This window comes from Mirounga leonina, unplaced genomic scaffold (assembly GCF_011800145.1).
Source record: "Mirounga leonina isolate KUSES-001 unplaced genomic scaffold, KU_Mleo_1.0 Mir_55, whole genome shotgun sequence".
Taxonomy (NCBI): domain Eukaryota; kingdom Metazoa; phylum Chordata; class Mammalia; order Carnivora; family Phocidae; genus Mirounga; species Mirounga leonina.
Window position 1 is genome coordinate 1,736,694 of NW_023270816.1, and position 26,996 is coordinate 1,763,689.

At 45.1% G+C, this 26,996-nt stretch overlaps 1 long non-coding RNA gene across 1 annotated transcript in view; it reads left to right on the forward strand.

The window, feature by feature from the left end:
* Positions 1-884: 884 nt before the first annotated feature.
* The window catches only part of LOC118001934, a 45,155-nt gene continuing 19,043 nt past the window's right edge, over positions 885-26,996 (forward strand). The window contains exons 1-3 of the long non-coding RNA XR_004676884.1: positions 885-2,307; positions 3,668-3,700; positions 18,884-19,104. This is a non-coding gene — a long non-coding RNA (uncharacterized LOC118001934). The remainder of the gene's footprint in view (positions 2,308-3,667; positions 3,701-18,883; positions 19,105-26,996) is intronic.

The window sequence follows — 26,996 nt, forward strand, 5'->3', positions numbered from 1 at the left end:
TAAGGAGCAGTATGGAAAATTTTCAACAAATTATCATGTCCCATTGCACTATCAACACCCAGAGTTGGGAGGAATTATTAAAATCACATTAACAATGGCCTGGCTTTCGGTGTATTTTTCCTCGCAATATTGCAAAATGCTTTTAGATACATTATCATATGTATCTTCTCATATCCTGAGGAAGCAGCAGTGGAAAGTCTCTTTGTCATGAGCTCACAAATAGAGAATCTAAAGTACAGAGAGGTTAAATAAAACTCACAAGAGAATTCATGTCAAGCCGTGAGGTTTATATACTCCATTACCTTTAGAATCTAATTAGATTTCACCTCTCCCAGGGAACTCACGTATTGATTCTGAGACACCGTCAGGCAACGAGGTCTCTGCCCCATGTATATGTGCTGTTCCCGTGATGGTAGAGTTGCAAGGTCAGGGTGATGGGTAAGGGCGCGACCAGAGTCTGTCTTGACCCTTAGTTTCATCACTTGCTAGCTTTGAGACCTTGGGAAAACTACTTAAGTTTTGGGCCTTGGCTTTCTTACCTATCAAATGGAAATAACAAGAGTCCCCACTTCGTGGAGGCATTTCACAATGAAATAAGACAGTGTAGGCAAAGGGTTTGGTGCTGGCCTCACAGAGCGGATACTGAAGGGATGCGGGTGGTTACCATCAGCAATGAGTATTTCTGTCCTTCAAAGTGAGCTTCAGGCATGGAGAGCCTCCCCAGATCTTAGAAGGACTCCTGCTCAGATGGAGGGTAAAAGAACTGCTCTGGGGAGGAGGGGATACAGCACCCTGTGAACAGGGACAGTAGTTGGGTATGGATTATTGTTTAGGATGCTTTCAGATTAAACCCAACATGGTCTAAACAAGGGATTTAATCTGATGACAAGAAATTCCAGGGTAGAGCTGCTTCAGGGTTGATTCATTCAGCAACTCCAAAGTCTGCAAGGATCCAGGCAAGTTTATATTTCTTCAGTCTAGCGTGCTCAGTAAGTCAGTTTTGACCTTAGGCTAGTTCCCTTCATCATCACAAGATGGCTGCCACATCCCAAGATTACAAACAGCTATAACAAAGTCCAGAAGAGGATGAGGGGCTGTTCTCTTTCTTCTCTGTATTTTAAGAAACAAACCTTTCCCAGAAGCCTCAGATTCCCCCCACCATGTCTCATTGGCCAGAACTAGTCATATCTTCACTCTAAACCAGTCATCGGGACTACCAGTCCCAGAGTCATCAAGATTCTGCTTCTAGGGTTGGAAAGGAGAAACCCAGAGAGGACAGACACCTGCACAAAATCAGGGTTCTGTTAGCAAGGAAGATGTCCGAGTGCCTGTTGGGTAGACTACCAACAGTGTTTGCACTTACCGGATGCTACTGTGATTTGAGACATAAACATGCTTTCTTGAAACTGGGTCTACACATACATAACATTGTGTGAACTGGGCATGCATTTTCATAGTAAAAGTCGACATTAACACATCATAACTCTGCCTTACGCTTTTGGGTTTCCGCAGCAAATTTTCTGATTAAGAGCTCTCTCTTGTAACTACGCAGCTTTCAGAACCTCAAAGCATCCAATGTTATAGTCAGATAAAAGTGCAGGGGGGAAAGGGGATATGCAGCCATCCAGGAAGGTAGATATACTACTAGGGACATGTGTTAAAGGCTCATCCCTTAACAGATTGGAACCCAAGACCCCCAGAACTAAAAAGACCCAGAGACATAACTGAGGAGATCTCTTGCCTGTCTCCCCACTGGACACCTCACAAGCCTCACTTTTGCCCCAAAATTAAGCATCTCCCCTGGTCTGGCTGTTCTCCAGTTACAACTTCCAGGAAACTATTTCAGGATGCTAAGGTATTTCTGGAAAGAGCAACAATCTCAGGGAAAGGAAACTCTGCCCTGTACCTGTTGTTTCTGAACTTTAGGGACCCCGCTGGTCTCACAGGGAAGACAGATCCTAGAGAAAACAAACTCTAATTGTCCTGCATTCAGCGGCCAGCCCTCTGAAAGTAAGGTCAGAAGATCCATTTTACTTATAATGTTCTTCTGATTGCAAACCAGAAGACTTTAATTTTGGCTAACTGTATTTTCCCGGGGGTTGAGGTTATTTGGGCAATTTCACTGTGATTCCAGGGACTGCCCAGATGTCCTGAGGGGATCTCTCCACTGTCCTGGAGAGTCATGGAGAGACTCACATCATGGAGAGAGACCCAACAAACATCCCCTCCCCTGCTTGTTGATGGGACGGCTCCTGGAATTGAAGAATTTTTCCATGAGAACATAAGTTGTCTGCATGTACATAACAGGTATGCCCTGCTCTCCAAATTTTGAGTACAAATATAATTACATCTCTCTCTCTCTCTCTTTTTTTTTTTTTTTTTGCTTTCATTTAATCACTAAAGACCCTCTAAAGGAAGCAGCAAGGCCTCTGATCTGCCTTAAACCAGAGAACAGCTGGTCTGGCTATCAAATTTTCCAGAAACAGTATCCAAAGTGGTGGTTAACATCCCAATATCCATTCTACCTCCCCCGCCAAAGAATTGTCCAAACAAACTCCCTGGCCAGTGGGAGATGCAATCAACATGTGACCCAGCCCTGGCCACAGAAATGTGAGGGCAAGCTGGGAAAGATGCTTTGTCTCCTGAAAAAGAGTGTTTCACAATCTCCAGGGGGAAATTCTCTGATTTGTCTCTCTCTCTTTTAGTGGCTGCTCTTGGCACCATATTCCTGAGGGTTAGTCACTCCTCACTTCTTGGAGGGGAAAAGATTACATCTGGGATAGAAAAACACCAGCTCAACGTGTGTGGACGTTGAATGTTTGGAGCAATAGAGACTACTGATAGAGACTGTTCAGCATAATTTTGGAGATCCCTATCTTTTTTCTCAAAGATTAAAGGAAGAAAAGGACCCTTCGCCACTATTTGGTTTAACTCACTCAAATAGATTATGATGTGACAATGCCACTGTGATTTAAGCTTGAATGTGAGGGATTTTTTTTTTAAACCTTTTCTCCCTCTTTTTTTTTTAAAGATGTTATTTATTTATTTGACAGAGGGAGACACAGCAAGAGAGGGAACACAAGCAGGGGGAGTGAGAGTGGGAGAAGCAGGCATCCTGCCTAGCAGAGAGCCGGATGCGGGGCTCAATCCCAGGACCCTGGGATCATGACCTGAGCTGAAGGCAGACACTTAACGACTGAGCCACCCAGGCGCCCCTAATGTGAGGGATTTAAAAGCAATTGCTTGAGAGTTGTTTTGCATCTTTAAAAAACCTCATGACTTCAGAATAATTTTGATTTTCCATTCCTATGAATATATGAAGCTAAATGCTTTTAATATGGGGTGCCTGGGTGGCTCAGTCAGTTAAGCACCCGACTCTTAGTTTCAGCTCAGGTCATGATCTCATGGGTCATGAGATCCAGGCTCCGTGCTCAGTGGGGAGTCTGCTTAAAGATTCTCTCCCTCTGCCCCTCCCCCTGCTCATGCTCTCTCCCTCTCTCTCTCTCAAATAAATAAATAAATCTTTTTGAAAAAATAAATGCTTTTAATTCTAAAAGTGCCTTCTCATAATTTCTGAGATCACGGTTGCAAGGCAGAAATTGAAAATTATCCACGAAAGGCCTGTCCAGGCATCACATCTGTCTACCTCATGCTTTGATCTTTCCAGACGCTCCTGCAGACGCCAGAGGAGAAAGCTCAGGTACTACAGAAAAGTCATGTTGGTGAGTCATACTCATGGGGACTTTTTTTTCCCCTCTGAAACTACCCTTTTTTTCAAGTGTGACCTTTGCGATGAGACATAATATCGGTTGACTGTCTAGCAGTTGTCAGTAGTCACATCCAGGGCCAATGTGATGATATTAACTGTCGGTCTCCCAACAAAATGTTTATTTCATTAATACCATCGTCACTGGTGTGGTTGAAAGGGTCAAACAAGAAAATGCACGTCGCAGTTCCCTGTGAATTGCAAAGCTCTCTCTAAATACGATTGCTCGCCCTCGTTCATTGCAATCCCCGTCAGGGCACAATAACCCCTCTATTGTTGTACACAGAGTTCTTCAGCTTTCCAGTCCTGGCTGACGCTTTTCCAGATTTATCAAGGTGTCCAGTTCCTTGAAGGGAGGGGTCACTTCTGCACCCCTCTAGTTGCTGACACAGCACACAGATAGGCGAGCTCTAGCGAGCAAGTCAATCATCATTGAAAACTGGGCCTGATCCCTAGGGGGCAACATCGTCAAACACATCTGGGAGGTCGGACTCCAGCCGACTGTGGGCGGCGGCAGGAAGCGCACCTCCCACCCGGGAAGGCCGCGGAGCCAATATGCAAATGAGGCCAGCCTCCAAGCCCCGAGGCAGTTGGAATTGCCAGACAATCCGGAGGGTTCTGACAGCCCTTCCGTGGGGTTTTAGCTGGCATGGACGTGCGCTACCTTCGCTCCCACATCGCTCGTGGAGCCGAAATCCATCTCTCCCACCCACCCCCGCATCCCACCCCGCCCACTCCGACCCAAGAGCTGCCAGTCAAAAATACCTGTAACATCAGGATTATGCCGCTTCTCTAGTAAAAATCAGGAAGGTTAAAATAACAATAAAGCGATGGAGGGAGACCAGAAACGTGAACTGTAAAGCACAACAGAGAAGGAGCTTGGGCACCTGCAAATATTCCATCATTATAAGAGTTGCCAGTTCTTCGGTGTGTGCTGGCTGGAAGCTGGACAGCCACCCTCCTCCCTGAGGCCTCGCACTCATCACAGGAAGTGACTGCCCTGCGGAGTGACGAGCCCCAGCCGCATGACCGGGGAGAAGCAGCACTGGGTTTCGCTCGGGGGTCCGTGCCCTTGGCTACCCCTGTATTACGTTCACTCAACCAACATTTATGGACCATTTACTAGGGACCCTGCATACTCCTTGCTGTCAGGGATACAGACACGAAAGACCCCATCCCCTCCTTTAAGAGCTCGTTTTCCAAAGAACCTCCGGGACTAATCAACAGATGATTTCAGGATGGTATGACTCGGCCATGACTGACAAGAGCCTCCGAATGCGGATGGGGAGGCCCAGCAGACACTTCCCAGAGGACCTGACAGGAGCAGCCCTGTTGATGGTCTCAGTGGCACTCCGCACTTGACTACCATATACACTCGACTACCATATGCCTTAAAATTGTCCTGATGATCTGTGCCGACTACAGGTGTGCATGGCGCCCCTCCCTTGCTCTGCAAGGCCCCCTGCACAGCCATCCTGGCAGACTTGCATCAGAACAAGTTTTGAAAGATAAATGGGGAGCAGGGAGTCAAAGAAGGGAATGGGGTGGGGTGGGGTGGGAGGGTGGAGGGATTCTAGGCGAAGGGAATGGCCTGAGAAAGGTCTCTGTGACCAGAGCCTAAGTCCCAAGAAGAATGGGGACGAGAAGACCAAGAGGTAGACAGGAGCCGGGTAATACAGAAGACCCTTTCTATCATGCCAAGGGGCATAGATTTTGTTCTAAAGGTTAGGAGGGTGTTTAGGATAATGTTATACAGGGAAATAGCGATGTCATAAATGTGGTTTCTGAAGTCTCATTATGCCAGCATTATGGAGGATGGGCTGGGATGCAGCAGTCCCTGGATGAAAAGGCCAGTGAGGGGCTTCCTGCAGCATCCAGAAGAGAAAGTACAAGGACCTGAGAAAAGATGGTCATGGTGGGAGGAAGAGGAAGAAGGATTCCAGACTTGTTTCGGAAGTAGAAGAAGAGCTTAGACTTACTGACCAAATCATTGTAAATATGCAACGTGGGAGGATGACTCCAGGATTCTGGTTTAGGTCACCAAGTAGATGGTGACGCCATTTCTTTTAGGTGAGGCCTGGGACAGTGGCTTATTCAGGGCTGCATTATCAGCACAAGGCACAGTGACAAGCACACAGGAGGTAATAAATATTGATGGAATGAATGAGAGCATGAGTGCCTGAGTGTGGAATATTAATAAAGAACAATGGGAGGGTGGGGTCTGGCTGGTGGTATGTGTGGACTATGAGATGCTCATGATATGGTTGTACAGGAGACACTGGGGTTCAAAAGAGGGATCTGGGCCAAAGGTCTGGACTGGGGAAGCATCCATGTTCATATTCAGAGTAAGGAGAACGGCAGATAAAAGAAGTCACGGTCAGACCCTGGGAAACATGGACAGTTTCCCCAGAAGAACAAAGGCCCTTGGAAAGAGATAAAGGTAAGGCAAGAAGGAATGGTGGGGTAGAGTTCCAAGAAGGAGGGCCTGTCACAGGCCCCTGGACGCCCAATAGAATGCGAACTGGGATTTATGCATTGAACTTGGCAGCCCGGAGAATAGAGGCCCCATGGCCCTGGCTAGTAGGAATGCTGAGATCCTGCGCTGCTGGTGAAGTGAGCTGAACAGCAACCATGGGAGGCCGGGGCCCGGGGGTCACACCAGGCAGCAATGTGTGGGAGCGGCTTGGGCAGGCTCAAGAGAACCAACTGCTCAATGTTCAGGAATTTTGCAAGCTGGTGTTAAACACAGCCATTATTAAAAGTTAAACTATATAAACTTACACATTGAATATACCAAAAATAGAAGCAATAACCACCGGAAACTCATCACTTCCTCACTATTGACATTTTCGCTATGCTGTTGAGGTGATTTACATTGACTGTATTTGTTTAGCGCAAAGACTTTATCCCTGTGTGTCCCCACACATCTCTTCCCAACTCTGTGCTCAGCAATGTCAGGGGGACGGCTTGAGATAGGCCCCGGTGGGAATACGTACACTGCATAGCAAACCCTACAATTCAGGGCTCTTTTTTTCCAGAGAGTTGGTTGTTCACATTTACGCACCCCGCTGACTGCAGGCCCCCTCCTACCAGGGGAGGCCCCCTCCACGGTTGCCTATCAGGGAGCAGCATTGATCTCAGTCCGGTGAGGCTGGTGTAGGAAGAGAGGCCGACAGCAGAAGGTTTGCACAAGGACAGTTCTTAGCTTCAGGAAATGCCAGTGTCACTGTCCTAGGGAGTTCTGTCCAGGGTGATGCAGGGGTCAGCTAGTGAGGATACAGAGGACCAGGGGACAGGGAGAAAGTAGGTGGCAAGGACGGGGTAGGGGGGGGCACGGAAATGCCAATTTCCTGGCCTGACACTCAGTGCTGGATTTCAGGGCCAGAAAAAAACCAGGATTGGGGCAGAGGCCAACCTGGCAGACTGCTCAACCATACCGTGCTTGGGTGGGAGTGGGAGTAGCAGACGGACCCCAGTCCCCACCCCCTAATGGGGAGCGGGCGTTCGTTCTCACTGCCTCAAGCCTGGCTGATGGGAGCCTGCAGGCAGCTGAGGGGAACCAGGCTGGGGGAGGCAGGATCTGGCAACCAAGCAGAAGGAAGTAAAATGTATTTATTAAAAATAAAATAAAATAAAATAATTTTGAAAAACTCTGATCTGATGGGTAACATGAATCACTGGTTATACTTGGTGGTGTACTGAAGAGAGAGGAGGAAGCGAGTCACATGGTCTGTAGAGAATTTTCTTTTTTAAGATTTTATTTCTTTATTTGACAGAGAGAGAGAGCACAAGCAGGGGAAGTGGCAGGCAGAGGGAGAAGCAGGCTTCCCACGGAGCAGGGAGCCCGATGTGGGGCTCGATCCCAGGACCCTGGGATCATGACCTGAGCCGAAGGCAGACGTTTAACGCACTGAGCCACCCAGGCGCCCCTGGTCTGTAGAGAATTAAAACGTAAGAAGAAAACCAACCAGTCGGCCCCTTTTGTATTATCACCACACGTGGCAGTTCTAAGCGACAGTGGTGATAAGACGGTGCTTCAGGGCAGGCCACCGCCTCGGAAGCCCTCCGCACAGAGCGGCACTTTTGATGGGGTTCTAGGTAACCGGCTGATTGTGTTAGAACAGGTGACACGCTCTTCTTCCGTTCTTCTTTGTCGTTAGTTTCATAGAATCCCTTATTTTTAGAGCGTTGGAGGCATGTCTTGTTTTTCCTTTCGGACGACAACACGCATCAAGCGTCTGTGGGGTGCTGGCTGTGTGCGAGGAGTTTAAGAGCACTGTTAGAGATGTAATGTGTTCTCTGGAAAAAATTGGTAGACAGCCTTATTTTGTACACGTAACAAAAGAAGTCAGAAGTTAGCTATGAGTCACCACTTTCCTATTATTCTAGCGTTGAACCCTGCAGAGCAGAAAGAGGTTTGACGCATAAAAAAGGGCTCTTTAAAAAGAGATGAGCATGCAGATGTAGAAGCTTTGACCTAGAATCAAGTTCTGGGGCATATCAACTGTATGACCGTAGAACTATTCTACTTAACTGCTCTGAGCCTCGGTTTCTCCATTTGTAGAATGGGGCTAAGAACACCTGGCCAGCTACTTCCCAGGTTATTTCTAAAAGTCCAGTGAAACCAGGTATAGGAAGGGGTGATGCATATTATAAAGCATGGTGCTTTCCAGGATTCAAGAAGGGGAAACGTGGAGCCCAGAGCAAGCATATCTGTGGAGGTTAAATGTAGCTTTAGATCTGGAACTTTAATTTCCACTGCAAATACAGTGTGCTGAGCAAAGTTTGAGGACACCAAAGTGAACATGTGAAATCTGGACACTGGATAAACAGCTCAGTGTGAAAAGGAGCCAGGCCAGGCCTCTTCCGGTGTGGGGCTCACTCCAGGAAGCCAAGTGAAGAAGAAGATTCCAGAGAACAGGGATGCCGTGGCTGAGACTGCGCATCTCACAAGTTCAGAGTGGCTGTGTCTGGTTGAGAAGGAGAAGTCGGGTCCACAAGAAGCTCTTGGAGCAACATCTCCCATACCATTTGCCAACTGGCAGATTCGATCTGTAACCAGAAGCGTCTTCTCTTTCTGTTGGCTTTTTCTTTACTAGCTGGAAGTGGATGGAAAGTTGCTCCCAGAGGTTACTGATGTTGGCATCATGACGATGGGTGATGGGCTGTCAGCCCTCCCAGGCACGGTCCACCTGCCTTCTTTGGTGCGGAGTGGGGGCTGGGGCCCCTCTGCCAGAGCAGGGGAAGGGGGGAGGGCTGGGGAAGTGCTCTGTGCTTCTAGATCAGACCCTCCTGGAATGAAAGAAGCATTTCCACGCAGATCTCCAGGCCTTCCCCATGGAATTTACGTAACTAAAGGCAGAGACGGGTCACTGCAGAAAAGTGTCTGCTCCCCCTGCTAACTAGAGTAAGGCTGAGAACAGGACAGATTGGATTTGAAGGAACGAGCCATTGAGATGATCCTGGGGTTCAGATGTTGACCCAGGAGCAGGTCAGGCAGGGAGCCATGAATCTAGGGACTTGTTCTTCCTTCCTGTTGACACACCAAGTGAGTTTCCTTTCCAGGTGGAACCCTGCCTTTTCCATGAGTCACCCCCTCCCTGTGCATTTGCCCGATTCCAGCAGCCCAATCCACCATCTAATGAACCACTTATATTTTCCCAGCCTTCACAAGCTGTCTCATTGGCAACTCCTCAAAACCCCAAGGTGAAGGAGTGTGAATTTTATCCTGGAAAACTCTGCAGGTTAAGAAACATGGCCAGGGGCTCCCAATGAATTACTGGCGAGTCTAGAATCGGCCTCATTACGTTTCTAGCATGTTTCATGAACCGCCCAGCCATGCTGCTTCTTGTTCTTTAAATATAATATCTATGAAGAACCTCACCAGGCGGGATTTTTAGAGCAGAGGAAGAAAACAAAGCAGGTGTTGAGGTTCATTAACCTTACCTTCTTCCCTTTCTAAAAATGGACTCACTGAGATGTCCAGGCTGCCTATGATAGAAAATTATTCTTGCTTTGTATATGCATTTTCAGGTCTATTTTTGAGCCAGTTGGTACACTGAATCAAGAGAGTTTAAACTCTGATATTCTGGATCTCAAATAATCTGGTGCAGCGTTTCCCATCCCTGTGCCCCTCTCTGGATCTGTTTCCAACTGGTCACCCTGCTCGTGCTCATTGGCTTCCACATTGGACCGGCCAATGACTGCAGAGAAACACAACCTTCATGTCTAATTGAGACCAGGAAGGCCTTTTCCTTGTAAAACTGCGGGGAAAGTATGAATTGCAGAAGCAGTAACCAGCAAATAGACCTGCTCTCAGAAGCTAGCTCTCCCCCAGCGATGCGCCAAAGTCTCCACTATAAATATGCAGAGGAAGTAAACCTTAACCACACCGAGGCTAAAAAAAAAAAAGACTAGTTTCTGTATGTGGCTTTTGTAAATCAGTTTAATTGCGTCACACTTCCACCTCGAATGCATGACAATAAGGTCCTGGTTACCCAGTAGGAGGCAGAAAAACCCCCAAATGTATCACCGTACAGCACCTTCCTCCACAGTCTGTTTTTCCCTGGGAGCTGACAATGAATCACTTGTTGACAGCAGGGGGCGGTCACGTGGGGGGCGTGAAACACCTCCATGCAGGGAAGCCATGCCCAGCAGGAATGTTGCCGGAGCAGGATGCCCCCCCACTTCCTTGTGGAGGCCACAGATATGACTAAAGATATGACTAAGCCTCTCTGTACTGTATGGAATTAAATAACCATGTGGCAAAAAGTTACGGCTCCCGCCTTGCAACACGAAACTGTAAAATGTGTTGGCAGCGCCTAATACCTCTTGCAAAATATAATTACAGATCCTGATGCTTTGAGAGTTGGCGTGGAAATCATCCCAACCAACTTAAAATAGTAGCAAAGGCTGAGTGTGAACCTGTGGCGGAGATTCTCTGAAAAGAGACCAGGAGGAAGGCCAAGCTTTAAACAGCCTTTTAGGAGCAGAAGAAGATTGCCCCTGCTCCACGATAACCGTCACCCTCAGAGAGAGCTATCCCTCTGACTCGGACCCCATTCTCCTCCACAAGGAATTAGATCTGAAATCCTTACGGGCCAGCGTGGATGTGTCGATATTCCCAGTCCCACCGCATTTCGGGAATGAACTGGGGCACATAGCTAACAACCACCGGGGTTGCAGGTGTTGTGCTTTTTGTTTTATCATCTGAATATAGTTCAGTAACTTTCTGGAGAGAAAGGACCTGGGGTGGATTGGGCAGCATCCATCATCAAGAGCCAAATATTTCACATCTGCTAATTTTCCATCTTGACTCTCTTGCAAAAAGACCGTGATATTTATTCACAAGGGAACTTCAGGAACAAGGAGGATCTTAGCTGGGAAAATCTATCACAGCAGACTCCTTTGTTCCAGAAAACATATTAAAAGTCTTGGGCCCATCCACATGATTGGATGGAAGTTATATTAGCCCATTTCACCCACTAAGTTATCATTACACAAATATAAAATTAAAAAAAAAAAAAACAACTTTAAAAACAGTTGATCACAAAGACAATATTTATGGTACATACATGTTTTCTGGAAGATTTTAATGAGATAAATAGCTGGTTAAATATACATTCACTAATGTAAGCACTGTTTAATTGGACCATGGCTTTTGTCTAGATGTTTTTTCTACTGCTTCGTTCTGACTTGAGTTCTGACACCTGGACATACACACTGGGTCATATGCCCAGCTTACTATGTGATTCCCAGGTCTCTGGTAACCCTCGTTCCCCGGTCCCAAAGGGCTGGGCTGGCCTTGTTTGTGCTGTCACCTGCCTCCTGTCTACAGCTGTGGGGACAAGAGGCACATACTCTACCCAGACTTGGCCACTCACTGGTCCTTCTCCCGGAGAATGAAATGGAACAAAGAAACTTTTCCCAAGCTGGACTTAAAATGTGTAAATGTGGGTGTGGCCAGTGGCCATGTTCCACCCATTGCACTGGGGAGCAAGGGAAACTGGTCTACAGAAACCAGAGACAAAGCCCTGATTTCTTCCCAGGCTGAAGTCTGGTACCTCCCCAAGGCCCGGCTGCAAGCTCATTCCAGCTTCTATTTGACATTTTCTGAAAACTTACATTTTCCTTATTTGTTTAGCTCTGGTGATTTCTGCCCCGTGCAACCAAGAGATCACTAACTGGTACGAATTCCTATCTCAGAGGCACATCATTCCATGGAGTTATGGGCTCTGGGCTGATTCAACATCGAAAGCCTTTCAGTGTCTCACGGGCACCTGCTTGGTGTTCTCTGTGCAGAGGCTACTGGCCATTGGGTGTGAGCTCCAGCTCGGCGCCTTCAAAGCGTGAGAACTTAGCAAGTCCTTTAGCCTCCAAGCGTCTCTGTTTCCTCAGCTGTAAAATGAGATAAATAAGCTAAGAAATGACCATGTGATAAAGCACAAAAAGCTTGAACGTTGGGGTTAGCCTGGGACAAAATGCCAGTTCAGTCACCTCCCAGAGCCTCAGTGTCCTCATTGGCATGCGACGAGTCCTGCATTATGGGCACATTTATTAATACTATTGCTGTCATTACTGCTGCAGCTCTTCCTTGTCGTCTCAGTGAATGTGAAAGTTCTTCCTAATCAATAAAGAACAATTGAGGGGCTATAAGACGTGTAGGAAATAGAGTTCCCCACCCTTTGAAGAAAAGGAGACGTGGCCAGGTAGGGGTGGGAGACAACCAGACCTGGATGCCTGTCCTCAGGCCACTTACTCTCTCTGCGTCTCTCTCTGTAAAGTGGGATGCTGACGTCATCTACTTCCTGGGATACTGGACCCCTTCGGGGTGGTGTATATGAAGTGGGACACCACATTAAATATCTTAATGACAGCCCTCCCTTAGAAGCTGCCCTAACTTTCCTGTCTTCACCCCCTGCAGCAGAAATAGAATCATCACTCCGACAGCTATGAGTGTGTCTCTGTGTTAGCATGAACCCCGACGTGTTTTTCCTCGATCAGCAATTTTCCTACTAGGTCATCAGTTTAGGAAGAGATAAATCAAACCTCCTTCCCTTAACATTTATTACCTTATTTGGGTTTTTTAGGAACTGAAATTTGCATTGAGTGCAACTTAAAGGGAACGATTTTGACAGTTCGAATGTATCAAAATCTGAGTTCATACCAGGATCCTGTTTTCTCTGAAATCACAAACCATTTTAAAACTAAAGTTAAAGGGGTTTCATTTTAGAAAATGAAAAACTGAGGGTCACGCTAAAGATGAAATTATGGTCTGGGTTCCCAAGTTCAGGTCAGAGTCGATTCTCAAAACTGCCCTGGAAAATGGTGGTACTATGAGCTCTTCGTGGGGAGTGTTGGGGGCCAGAGGCTGAGCCAAGAGGCAACACGCGGGGGCGGGGCCCAGAAGAGGCGGGGCCCACAGGGGGCGGGGCCCAAGACAGGCACTGCCTGGAGCCCCGTCTGCTTTCTCAGGAGTCATCAGCTCACTCTGGTTTGTCCAGGATCATCTCAGTTTTAAGTCTGGGGTCCAGGTAACTCCTCGGTCCCAGGCAAACAGGGACAGTGGGTCACCCCATCTGGCGCTGGTATAAACTGCTTCATGTTCATCTAACCCCTTAGCCTTATTACACATTCTGATCCCCGTCTAGTCTATCCCATAGACTTGTCTTAAATTTGTTTCTTTTCCTTTCTTGCCTAAACAGCAGAAGACAAATATAACAGAAGGAAAAAAGTGTTTGAGGATCGATAATCCAGGAGGCTAGAAACCACTGCTCTGACAGCCATGGTCTTGGAGTTGAAGGCAATTGTCCCCCCTTTTCTCAAAGCTCAGGACCTCAAGAGCAGTAAACGCCATCCCTGGGGATCAGCAGCTTTATGGCTATGTTTGTTCTCTTACTTTCATATAATTTTTTATACGAATATTAATTGGTGCCATTGACACCATACTTAACTTCCTCTTCATACCCCTTCTTCTGCAGTGTGTGGAACAGGGGAGGAAAGATGTTTCCCCTTTCCAGCCAGAGGAAACACATTTGCAAAGAAAATGAACCCCTGTAGGAAATTCCTCTTGCCTGGTACTTTTTTTTTTTTTAAAGGAAATTTGCTGGGGAGGGGTGGTTCATCATGGTTATCAAAGTAGTATCTGCATATTGTCACAAACTAGAAGAATACAGAAGGAACCTTAAAAATCATACATAATCCCAGGATGGTAGCTTTTCAAACATACTGAGTAGCAACACAAGCAGTGGACTCTTCAGTGAGCAATACTCCTTCCAATGGGTTACACCGTCTTCCGCGGGAGCTGCTAGCTGATCAGAAGGTCTGTGTTCTACAGCCTTTTACAGAGAAACAGCCAGAGCATAAACAGCTCCCTTGTTACTAAATGACAATAGTTCTTTTTCTCCAGGATGCTGAATTTGAACCACAACCCATCCACCAACAAATCTCTGCAGTTTCTATGAGGGAGCAGGCACCCTGGGACCCCACCTTCGTGGGCAGGAGACACACTGGGTGAGCAGACTGAGTTGTATCAATGAGCGGAGAGGATGCCAGGGAGTGGGCAGCCAGGGGATCTGTCCTGGCCTGGGAGGCAGAGAAAGCTTCCCAAGGACATTATACTCACGCCAAGACCTGCCAGCTGACTAGGAGGGGCCAGGTGAAGACAGAGAGAAAGACCAGGGGGCAGCCCCGGAGAAGGCAAGGAGGCTGGAGGAGTGTTCCGTCAGAGAAGCTACACGGGAGAAGGCCAGGGTCACTAAGATACCGGCATGAGCCGAAGATGCTAGAGGAAGTGGGACAGAAAGGGTAAGGTATGAGGGTCTAGGTGCTTGTTTTTGGCTTTCCACCAAGGGCAATGGGAAGCCTCCCAAGGCTCATCCACAGGGCAGGACAGGACCTCTACAGTGAGCAAGCCAGGCTGCAGAGAGCAGGGTGGGTGTGGCAGAGAGTGACTGGAGGTAAGAGGCATCCGGAGAGGGAGAGGGAAAATGGGTATGTTTGCGATGGTCAGAATCAGCCTCAGTGACTGATGAAATATTGGGGTAGGAGGAAAGGTCCAGATGGCAGGTGGCAGAAGGAGGGGTCTGAAAGCTGGAAGGACAGCCCCCCACAGGTGTGTGGCTCGTGCAATTGCCCAAGCCCATCCTCAGAGGGCCCAGTCCTCGGCTTACTGCTCTGTTGTTGCTGTCTCAAAATGCTTCATCATTTTTGAACAAGGGGCATTTTCATTTTGCAAGAGGCCTGCAAATTACATAGCTGGTCCTGCCCAGAGCCAACTGTCTTTTGCATGTTGGTGCAGAATCTTCGCTCCGCTAATGGCATTTGGACTCCATCCATGAAATTGTTGATTTATCCTGTCAGGCAGGACATGCGTGTAAAGAAGGGTCACTGGACCCCGTTCCGTGCAGTGTGTGTCTGTGAGCATATCAAGGATGGCCTGTGATTAAAGTTCCCGAGAGCAAGGAGACAGAAGACCATTTACTGGCTTTGGAGACAGAAGACTGAGGGCATTTTAGTAACACGAGCTTCGAATTTGCTGCTTGAGTAAAAGAGGGATTTCCCTCACCCCAGTTTCATTTAGTTTAGTAATTAAAGCTAAAAAACTTCATTTAAGCCGAAGCTAACTGGATATTGTTTGGCAGAAAAGACTTTGAAAAAATGAGTAATTTATTATTTTATTTGGCTAAGAATTTCATAGGATGCCTGAAGCTCATGCAACACCAGATTTGCGTTGAAAGAGAATTATTATTCAAGGGTTTAAAAGAAAATATATGAATATGTCTGTACTTGAACTTCAGGGAAGAAAAAAGAGACAGTCCTTTACCAAAGCTATAACACAATGCACTGATTATTCAGGGAACTCTCTATAAATTTACCAGAATTGCTATACAGGCTTGTAGGCTCCAGACCAACTAATAACTGTTACTTTTACTACTAAGTGAGAAAATAAACTGTCAAGAATAACTGAGATATAGATCACCATTCTGAATTTCTTTAGGTATCTTATATCCACTTACAGCAGCAAATGTCTATAAAATACTAAAATTACAGAAAGAATAGGGAAAATTTGGCAAGCCCTTCCGAATATTTACAAGGCTATTATCTTTTGAAGTCGATTTAGTAATATAGTTTAAAGGAAGGGCTTTGAAGTCAGATCGTTTCAGATTCAATGCCTGGATCCATCTTGGGCAAGTTGCTTACCCAGCTAAGCTTCAGTTTCCCCATATGCAAATGGAGGTGATCCTTACTTTCTGTTTGTAATCTGCATGTTGTAATTATTCAATAATTTATATTTTTTTCAAGCTGTACTTTTTGAATAACTGCTCAAGGGCAATTGAGTGCACAGTTATCTGTGTGAATCTTCATCAATTTCCTTCAAAATGAGCCTCCACTCCTTGGATAAGTCGCTCAAGTGGCTCTGAGAGCAGGCCCAGTTGCTGCTGGTCTAAACTGACCTGCAGATGACAAGAAGGTGAAGGAATTGGTGTTTTTCCCTCAGAGAAGTTGTAAGCAAAGGGACGGAGGTGGGGAGGATGAGGGAGAGGCAGGTGAGCTGGTGCGCTGGTTTCACCAGAGGGGTAACTGGGACCTGAGGACATCAGCCCATCCTACACCAGTATGACTTCGTCTTAACTAATTACATCTGTAAAGACCGTATTTCCAAATACGGTTACAGCTATGGGGGTTAGGACTTGAACTTGTCTTTTTAGGGGATACGATTCAACCCACCACCGGCATAGACACAGTGCAGCTAGAGGTGACCAGCCAGGGGACTCTGCTGTCCCCGAGGGACATCACATCCGGAACCCATTCTCAGCACATCACTTTGGAAAGCTCTGGGGTAAACACGCCTCTATCCCACTCCCACCTCTCCCCTATCTCTGGTAAAGTTTATACTAAACGCACACCTCATACAGCCACACGGCCTGTGACCCGATCCAAGGTGCAGGACCCATTCAGGCACCTCCGGTGAGGACCGATCCTGCCCAAAACTCACCTGTCCAGGCGGCACGGCAGGTACGTCTGCAGGATGCAGAAGGACATCCAAGGCTGTTCGGCCTGGTACCACTCAACGTGGAAATCGTGAAACAGATTCTCCTTGTCTGACTCCAGGCTCACAGGATCTTCTGACACCTTACCTTTCCAGGTGGCAGGACCAGGAGAGTGTGGGTTGGCTGGAGGACCCTGGTGTCTAGCACTTCAGCTCCTACTTAGATCAATAAAGTAGCTTTCCTGCTACAAATGATCAAAGCATGAGCCTGGCTAATAAGTCTGTCCCTGAAAGATGTGTTCTCTCTCTCTCTCTCTCTCTCTCTCTCCCCCCACCATTAACTCTGCACCGAGTTAACTCCACCTTGTAAGGCTGTTTGGGAGATGGCCAGCCCCCGCCATACCTGGCCAGTGCCCACCTTCCTGACCTCATTTCCTGGGGCCTGATTTCCTGTGGCAGATCCCTTCTACTAGAATCGGGGTCTCTAGAGGCACAAATGAAAGTCAACTAACTCAGCCCAGGGGTGGGAGGGAGTGGGAAGCATCCACGAGGAGGCAAATGAGCAAGAGAGCAGAGGCCGGGGGATTGTGGGCAGAGGGAACAATGCTTGTGAAGCGTAGGAACTTGAAGGTGTGGGGGGCTTTGGGGGGTACCCTGGTACTCCTGAGACCACTGCAAATGAAGACAGGCCCGGAGGTTAGCCCGCAGGGGAAATCAGGCTCCCGATTTGATCCCAAAGACTGTGGGAGCCATTTGGAATTCTAGGCAGCAGATGCCATGACAAAATTCACATTGCACCAGGCTCCCTGAGGCAGCTGGCTGAAAGAGAAACCCACAGGACAAAGAGGAAGAGAGAGGGGGCCCCTGGGGTCATCCAGCTCACTTAGGGACAGAATCAAGACAATGGGATGGAGGAGAGATGTTTAAGAAATGCAGCAAATGGCCTGGGATGTAGAAAGTGAAGGAGAGGGAAGGGAAGAGACAAGAAGATAGTGGGACTCAAGTGGGTAGAACTGTGTTCCCCAAAAAGATACCCTCAAATGCTAACCCCCAGCACCTGTGACCTTATTTGGAAAGAGGGTCCTTCTAGACACAATCAAGCTAAGATGAGGTCATACTTGAGTAGATCCTAAGTGAGTCCAATGACCGGTGTCCCTGTATGAAGAGAGAAATCTAGGCACAAACAGTAAGACACACGGGGAGAAGCATGGGACGCCGGAGGCGGAGCGAGGGTGCTGCGTCTTCAAGCCAAGGACACCAAGGTTTGCCAGCAGTCGCCAGAAGCTGGGCTGAGGCAAGGAAGGATCTTTCCCTAGAGCCTTCTGGGAGAGCTTCGGTGTGCTGGATGTTTTCTGGGTGTGGGTGGAAGAGTTTATGCAGAAAATGGTGCATGCACTTGAGTCAGGCCAGGCCCGCTTTGAAGGCCTCCTCCTCTCTTCACAGCTGTGGGTGTTCCAGAAGTCTCTCTTACCCTCTGAGTTACGCTTGCCTGTCAGCAAAGTGGGGACAGTCGGAGCGTGTGGGCTGGTTGTGGAGATTAAATTCAATCCGATATGTAAACTCCTTGGTACAGGAGATAGTCAGTGTCGACTGCTGTTATTACAGGTGGAACGATTCTGCTGCTCTTACTGTCTTCCTTTTCCAGGCACTGACAAGAACATTCACCTGTGCTTGGAGAGAAACAAAGGCTGGAGAAGCTAGTCCCGCCTTTGGGGAAAATCATCTGTTTTCAATAGTTTCCTTTCTACACGTATTTGTTCTGGAGCTGTTTCATTTACCAACAATGGAGCTGTTCTGAACGGGAGTTTTCAGACAGCTCAGAGCATTTTCTTTATTCCTTTCGTCAGTTTTATTTGGGCCTTTAGGTTGCTAGGACCAGCCCTAGGGCAAGCTCACCTGCAAACCCATAGCACAGGACGTGAGGCCACACCCGACTCTCCTCTCCTGGCCTGCTGGGCTGCCCTGTGAGTCAGCCTCCTCCTCTGTCGCTGTTTACTTCATTGCAAAATGAAAGTAGTAGAAGTATTTACCAACCTCAACAGGATGCTGTAGCAATTAACAAATGAATGATTACAGAGCATACTCACATACAAAGCTCCTGATAAAGCTAATTATTATTTTTATAGGAGCTCTCAAAAGGAAGATTTTCTTTATGAGCGTCCACTCTCCGGGTGCCTTGTGAACTTGGCCTCCCAGCCGGGGATGCCTGCTATCTCCCAGAGATGGAATCACATGAACATCCCAACTGGAGGCCCATTTCCCTAACAGCGTAGATTTCCAGGGCCAGAACTCTGTCCTCTTTGGCAGCACCTAATGGAGACCATGGAGTTGCCAGGTAAATTTGCAGGTAAGTTTGAATTACAGATCAATGGCAAATAATTTTTAGTATAACTATGTTTCAGGCAATAATTGTAAAAGAAGCAAAACATACACAAAAAGTTTCTGTTGTTTATCTGAAATTCTAATTTAACTGGGCATCCTGTTTGTATTTATCTGGGTTTTTGTTTTTGCTAAAACCTGGCAACACTAAATCCACATTGTTTTTTTCTGGGTTTTTTTTTAGCTTATAAACAACAAAAATGTATTTCTCACAGTTCTGGATGCTGGAAGTCCTAGATTAGGGAGCCAGCATGGTCAGGTGAGGGCCCCCTTTCAGGTAACAGATTTCTTTTTTTTTTATGTTAATCACCATACATTACATCATTAGTTTTTGATGTAGTGTTCCATGATTCATTGTTTGCGTATAACACCCAGTGCTCCATTCAGTACATGCCCTCCTTAGTACCCATCACCAGGCTAACCCATCCCCCAACCCACTCACCTCTAGAACCCTCAGTTTGTTTCTCAGAGTCCATAGTCTCTCATCGTTCATCTCCCCCTCCGATTTCCCCCCTTCATTCTTCCCCTCCTGCTATCTTCTTCTTCTTTTTTTTTTTTTAACATATAATGTATTATTTGTTTCAGAGGTACAGGTCTGTGATTCATCAGTCTTATACAACTAACAGTGCTCACCATAACACATACCCTCCCCAGTGTCTATCACCCAACCACCCCATCCCTCCCACCCCCCACCACTCCAGCAACCTTCAGTTTGTTTCCTGAGATTAAGAATTCCTCATATCAGTGAGGTCATATGATACATGTCTTTCTCTGTTTGACTTATTTCGCTCAGCATAACACCCTCCAGTTCCATCCACGTTGTTGCAAATGGCAAGATTTCATTCCTTTTGATGGCTGCATAATATTCTATTGTATATCTATACCACATCTTCTTTATCCATTCATCTGTCCATGGACATCTTGGCTCTTTCCACAGTTTGACTATTGTGGACATTGCTGCTATAAACATCGGGCTGCACGTACCCCTTCAGATCACTACATTTGTATCTTTGGGGTAAATACCCAGTAGTGCAATTGCTAGTTCATAAGGTAGCTCTATTTTCAACTTTTTGAGGAACCTCCATACAGTTTTCCAGGGTGGCTGCACCAGCTTGCATTCTCACCAGCAGTGTAGGAGGGTTCCCCTTTCTCCACATCCCCACCAACATCTATCGTTTCCTGACTTGTTAATTTTAGCCATTCTGACTGGTGTGAGGTGGTATCTCATTGAGGTTTTGATTTGGATTTCCCTAATGCCAAGTGATGTTGAGCACTTTTTCATGTGTCTGTTGGCCATTTGGATGTCTTCTTTGGAAAAATGTCTGTTCATGTCTTCTGCCCATTTCTTGATTGGATCATTTGTTCTTTGGGTGTTGAGTTTGATAAGTACTTTATAGATTTTGGATACTAGCCCTTTATCTGATATGTCATTTGCAAATATCTTCTCCCATTCTGTCAGTTGTCTTTTGGTTTTGTTGACTGTTTCTTTTGCTGTGCAGAAGCTTTTTATCTTGATGAAGTCCCAATAGTTCATTTTTGCCCTTGCTTCCCTTGCCTTTGGCGATGTTTCTAGGAAGAAGTTGCTGCGGCTGAGGTCAAAGAGGTTGCTGCCTGTGTTCTCCTTTAGGATTTTGATGGACTCCTGTCTCACATTGAGGTCTTTCAACCATTTTGAGTCTATTTTTGTGTGTGGCATAAGGAAATGGTCCAGTTTCATTCTTCTGCATGTGGCTGTCCAATTTTCCCAACACCATTTGTTGAAGAGACTGTCTTTTTTCCATTGAACATTCTTTCCTGCTTTGTCGAAGATTAGTTGACCATAGAGTTGAGGGTCCATTTCTGGGCTCTCTATTCTGTTCCATTGATCTATGTGTCTGTTTTTGTGCCAGTACCATACTGTCTTGATGATGACAGCTTTGTAAGAGAACTTGAAGTCTGGAATTGTGATGCCGCCAGCTTTGCTTTTCTTTTTCAACATTCCTTTGGCTACTCGGGGTCTTTTCTGGTTCCATACAAATTTTAGGATTATTTGTTCCATTTCTTTGAAAAAAAGTTGATGGTATTTTTTTTTTATTCTTATGTTAATCCCCATACATTACATCATTAGTTTTAGATGAAGTGTTCCATGATTCATTGTTTGTGCACAACACCCAGTGCTCCATGCAGAATGTGCCCTCCTCAATACCCACCACCAGGCTAACCCATCCTCCCACCCCCCTCCCCTCTAGAACCCTCAGTTTGTTTTTCAGAGTCTATTGTCTCTCATGGTTCGTCTACCCCTCCGATTTCCCCCACTTCATTCTTCCCCTCCCGCTACCTTCTTCTTCTTCTTCTTCTTTTTTTTTTTTCTTAACATATATTGCATTATTTGTTTCAGAGGTACAGATCTGAGATTCAACAGTCTTGCACAATTCACAGTGCTTACCAGAGCACACACCCTCCCCAGTGTCCATCACCCAGTCACCCCATCCCTCCCACCCCACCCCCACTCCAACAACACTCAGTTTCTTTCCTGCGATTAAGAATTCCTCATATCAGTGAGATCATATGATACATGTCTTTCTCTGTTTGACTTATTTCACTCAACATAATACCCTCCAGTTCCATCCACGTCATTGCAAATGGCAAGATCTCATTCCTTTTGATGGCTGCATAATATTCCATTGTATATATATACCACATCTTCTTTATCCACTCATCTGTCGATGGACATCTTGGCTCTTTCCACAGTTTGGCTATTGTGGACATTGCTGCTATAAACATCGGGGTGCACGTAGCCCTTCGGATCCCTACTTTTGTATCTTTGGGGTAAATACCCAGTAGTGCAATTGCTGGATCATATGGTAGCTCTATTTTCAACTTTTTGAGGAACCTCCATACAGTTTTCCAGAGTGGCTGCACCAGCTTGCATTCCCACCAACAGTGTAGGAGGGTTCCCCTTTCTCCGCATCCCCGCCAACATCTGTCGTTTCCTGACTTGTTAATTTTAGCCATTCTGACTGGTGTGAGGTGGTATCTCATTGAGGTTTTGATTTGGATTTCCCTGATGCTGAGCGATATTGAGCACTTTTTCATGTGTCTGTTGGCCATTTGGATGTCTTCTTTGGAAAAATGTCTGTTCATGTCTTCTGCCCATTTCTTGATTGGATTCTTTGTTCTTTGGGTGTTGAGTTTGATGAGTTCTTTATAGATTTTGGATACTAGCCCTTTATCTGATATGTCATTTGCAAATATCTTCTCCCATTCCGTCGGTTGTCTTTTGGTTTTGTTGACTGTTTCCTTTGCTGTGCAGAAGCTTTTTATCTTGATGAAGTCCCAATAGTTCATTTTTGTCCTTGCTTCCCTTGCCTTTGGCGATGTTTCTAGGAAGAAGTTGCTGCGGCTGAGGTCAAAGAGGTTGCTGCCTGTGTTCTCCTTTAGGATTTTGATGGACTCCTGTCTCACATTGAGGTCTTTCAACCATTTGGAGTCTATTTTTATGTGTGGTGTAAGGAAATGGTCCAGTTTCATTCTTCTGCATGTGGCTATCCAATTTTCCCAACACCATTTGTTGAAGAGACTGTCTTTGTTCCATTGAACATTCTTTCCTGCTTTGTCGAAGATTAGTTGACCATAGAGTTGAGGGTCCATTTCTGGGCTCTCTATTCTGTTCCACTGATCTATGTGTCTGTTTTTGTGCCAGTACCATGCTGTCTTGATGATGATAGCTTTGTAATAGAGCTTGAAGTCCGGAATTGTGATGCCGCCGGCTTTGCTTTTCTTTTTCAACATTCCTCTGGCTATGCGGGGTCTTTTCTGGTTCCATACAAATTTTAGGATTATTTGTTCCATTTCTTTGAAAAAAGTGGATGGTATTTTGATGGGGATTGCATTGAATGTGTAGATTGCTCTAGGTAACATTGACATCTTCACAATATTTGTTCTTCCAATCCATGAGCATGGAACGTTTTTCCATTTCTTTGTGTCTTCCTCAATTTCTTTCATGAGTATTTTATAGTTTTCTGAGTACAGACCCTTTGTCTCTTTGGTTAGATTTATTCCTAGGTATCTTATGGTTTTGGGTGCAATTGTAAATGGGATCGACTCCTTAATTTCTCTTTCTTCTGTCTTGTTGTTGGTGTATAGGAATGCCACTGACTTCTGTGCACTGATTTTATATCCTGCCACTTGACTGAATTCCTGTATGAGTTCTAGCAGTTTTGGGGTGGAGTCTTTTGGGTTTTCCACATAAAGTATCATATCATCTGCAAAGAGTGAGAGTTTGACTTCTTCTTTGCCAATTTGGATGCCTTTGATTTCTTTTTGTTGTCTGATTGCTGTGGCTAGGACTTCCAATACTATGTTGAATAGCAGTGGTGATAGTGGACATCCCTGCCGCGTTCCTGACCTTAGGGGGAAAGCTCTCAGTTTTTCCCCATTGAGAATAATATTTGCTGTAGGTTTTTCATAGATGGCTTTTATGATATTGAGGTAGGTACCCTCTATCCCTATACTCTGAAGAGTTTTGATCAAGAAAGGATGCTGTACTTTGTCAAAAGCTTTTTCTGCATCTATTGAGAGGATCATATGATTCTTGTTCTTTCTTTTGTTAATGTATTGTATCACATTGATTGATTTGCGGATGTTGAACCAACCTTGCAGCCCAGGGATAAATCCCACTTGGTCATGGTGAATAATCCTTTTAATGTACTGTTGGACCCTACTGGCTAGTATTTTGGTGAGAATTTTTGCATCCATGTTCATCAGGGATATTGGTCTGTAATTCTCCTTTTTGATGGGGTCTTTGTCTGGTTTTGGGATCAAGGTAATGCTGGCCTCATGAGTTTGGAAGTTTTCCTTCCGTTTCTATTTTTTGGAACAGTTTCAGAAGAATAGGTATTAATTCTTCTTGAAATGTTTGGTAGAATTCCCCTGGGAAGCCATCTGGCCCTGGGCTTTTGTTTTTTGGGAGATTTTTGATGACTGCTTCAATTTCCTTAGTGGTTATAGGTCTGTTCAGGTTTTCTATTTCATCCTGGTTCAGTTTTGGTAGTTGATACATCTCTAGGAATGCATCCATCTCTTCCAGGTTATCTAATTTGCTGGCATAGAGTTGCTCATAATATGTTCTTATAATTGTTTGTATTTCTTTGGTGTTGGTTGTGATCTCTCCTCTTTCATTCATGATTTTGTTGATTTGGGTCATTTCTCTTCTCTTTTTGATAAGTCTGGCCAGGGGTTTATCAATCTTGTTAATTCTTTCAAAGAACCAGCTCCTAGTTTCGTTGATCTGTTCTACTGTTCTTTTAGTTTCTATTTCATTGATTTCTGCTCTGATCTTTATTATTTCTCTTCTCCTGCTGGGTTTAGGCTTTATTTGCTGTTCTTTCTCCAGCTCCTTTGGGTGTAGGGTTAGGTTGTGTACTTGAGACCTTTCTTGTTTCTTGAGAAAGGCTTGTATTGCTATATACTTTCCTCTTAGGACTGCCTTTGCTGCATCCCAAAGATTTTGAATAGTTGTGTTTTCATTTTCATTGGTTTCCATGTATTTTTTTAATTCTTCTTTAATTTCCTGGTTGACCCATTCATTCTTCAGTAGGATGCTCTTTAGCCTCCATGGATTTGAGTTCTTTCCGACTTTCCTCTTGTGATTGAGTTCTAGTTTCAAAGCATTGTGGTCTGAAAATAGGCAGGGAATGATCCCAATCTTTTGGTACCGGTTGAGACCTGATTTATGACCTAGGATGTGATCTATTCTGGAGAATGTTCCATGGGCACTAGAGAAGAATGTGTATTCCGTTGCTTTGGGGTGGAATGTTCTGAATATGTCTGTGAAGTCCATTTGGTCCAGTGTGTCATTTAAAGTCTTTATTTCCTTGTTGATCTTTTGCTTAGACGATCTGTCCATTTCAGTGAGGGGGGTGTTAAAGTCCCCCACTATTATTGTATTGTTGTCGATGTGTTTCTTTGCTTTTGTTATTAATTGCCTTATATAACTGGCTGCTCCCATGTTAGGGGCATAGATATTTACAATTGTTAGATCTTCTTGTTGGATAGATCCTTTAAGTATGATATAGTGTCCTTCCTCATCTCTTACTACAGTCTTTGGTTTAAAATCTAATTTGTCTGATATAAGGATTGCCACCCCAGCTTTCTTTTGGTGTCCATTAGCATGGTAAATGGTTTTCCACCCCCTCACTTTCAATCTGGGGGTGTCTTTGGTTCTAAAATGAGTCTCTTGCAGACAGCATATCAATGGGTCTTGTTTTTTAATCCAGTCTGTTAGCCTGTGTCTTTTGATTGGGGCATTTAGCCCATTTACATTCAGGGTAACTATTGAAAGATAGGAATTTAGTGCCATTGTATTGCCTGTAAGGTGACTGTTACCGTATATTGTCTGTGTTCCTTTCTGGTCTATGTTGCTTTTAGGCTCTCTCTTTGCTTAGAGGACCCCTTTCAAGATTTCCTGTAGGGCTGGTTTTGTGTTTGCAAATTCCTTTAGTTTTTGTTTGTCCTGGAAGCTTTTTATCTCTCCTTCAATTTTCAATGACAGCCTAGCTGGATAGAGTATTCTTGGCTGCATATTTTTCTCATTTAGTGCTCTGAATATATCCTGCCAGTCCTTTCTGGCCTGCCAGGTCTCTGTGGATAGGTCTGTTGCCAATCTAATGTTTCTACCCTTGTAGGTTACATATCTCTTCTCCCGAGCTGCTTTCAGGATTTTCTCTTTGCCTCTGAGACTCGTAAGTTTTACTATTAGATGTCAGGGAGTTGACCTATTTTTATTGATTTTGAGAGGGGTTCTCTGTGCTTCCTGGATTTTCATGCCTGTTTCTTTCCCCAAATTAGGGAAATTCTCTGCTATAATTTGCTCCATTATACCTTCTGCCTCTCTCTCTCTTTCTTCTTCTTCTGGGATCCCAATTATTCTAATGTTGTTTCGTCTTATGGTATCGCTTATGTCTCGAATTCTGCCCTCGTGATCCAGTAGTTGTTTATCTCTCTTTTTCTCAGCTTCTTTATTTTCCATCATTTCATCTTCTATATTACTGATTCTCTCTTCTGCCTCATTTATTCTAGCAGTTAGCGCCCCCATTTTTGATTGCACCTCATTAATAGCCTTTTTGATTTCTACTTGGTTGGATTCTAGCTCTTTTACTTCTCCAGAAAGGGTTTCTCTAATAACTTCCATATTTTTTTCAAGCCCAGCTAGTATCTTTAAAGTGATGATTCTGAACTCTAGATCTGACATCGTACTAATGTCCGTATTGAGTAGGTCCCTGGCAGTCGGTACTACCTCTTGTTCTTTTTGTTGAGGTGATTTTTTCCGTCTCGTCATTTTGTGCAGAGGAGAATAGATTAATGAGAGAACAAAATGCTAGCAGAGTAACCACGTCCCCAGAAAATATACTTTAAACAAATCAGAAAAGACCTGAAGCAGTGGGATAAGAAAGGGAAAGAGAGAAAAAAGGAAAGAAAAAAAAGAAAAAGATAAAGATAAAAACAAAAACAAACAAAACAAAACAACAACAACAAAAGAAAAACCAGAATGTGATCAAATATGATCTATATGGTATATAGATCAGTGCCACATACTAGATTTGGGGTGTATTTTGGTCTTTTAGAAGAAAGTGCCTCCCAAAATTTTAAAGAAAGAAAAACTTATATATGTACAAAAATAAGGGTTGATATGATGAAGGGATGGAATATGACTGTAAAAATGGAAATTATAAAAAATTTTATAAAAGGAATTGATAAGAAGTTGTTTGAAAAAAGAAAGAAGAGGATTTAAAAAAAGGAAAAAGAAAAAGAGAAAAAAAAGGGAGAGGATGTGATCAGGCAGGCGAATAGAAAACACAATATACTAGAGATTTAGGGTAT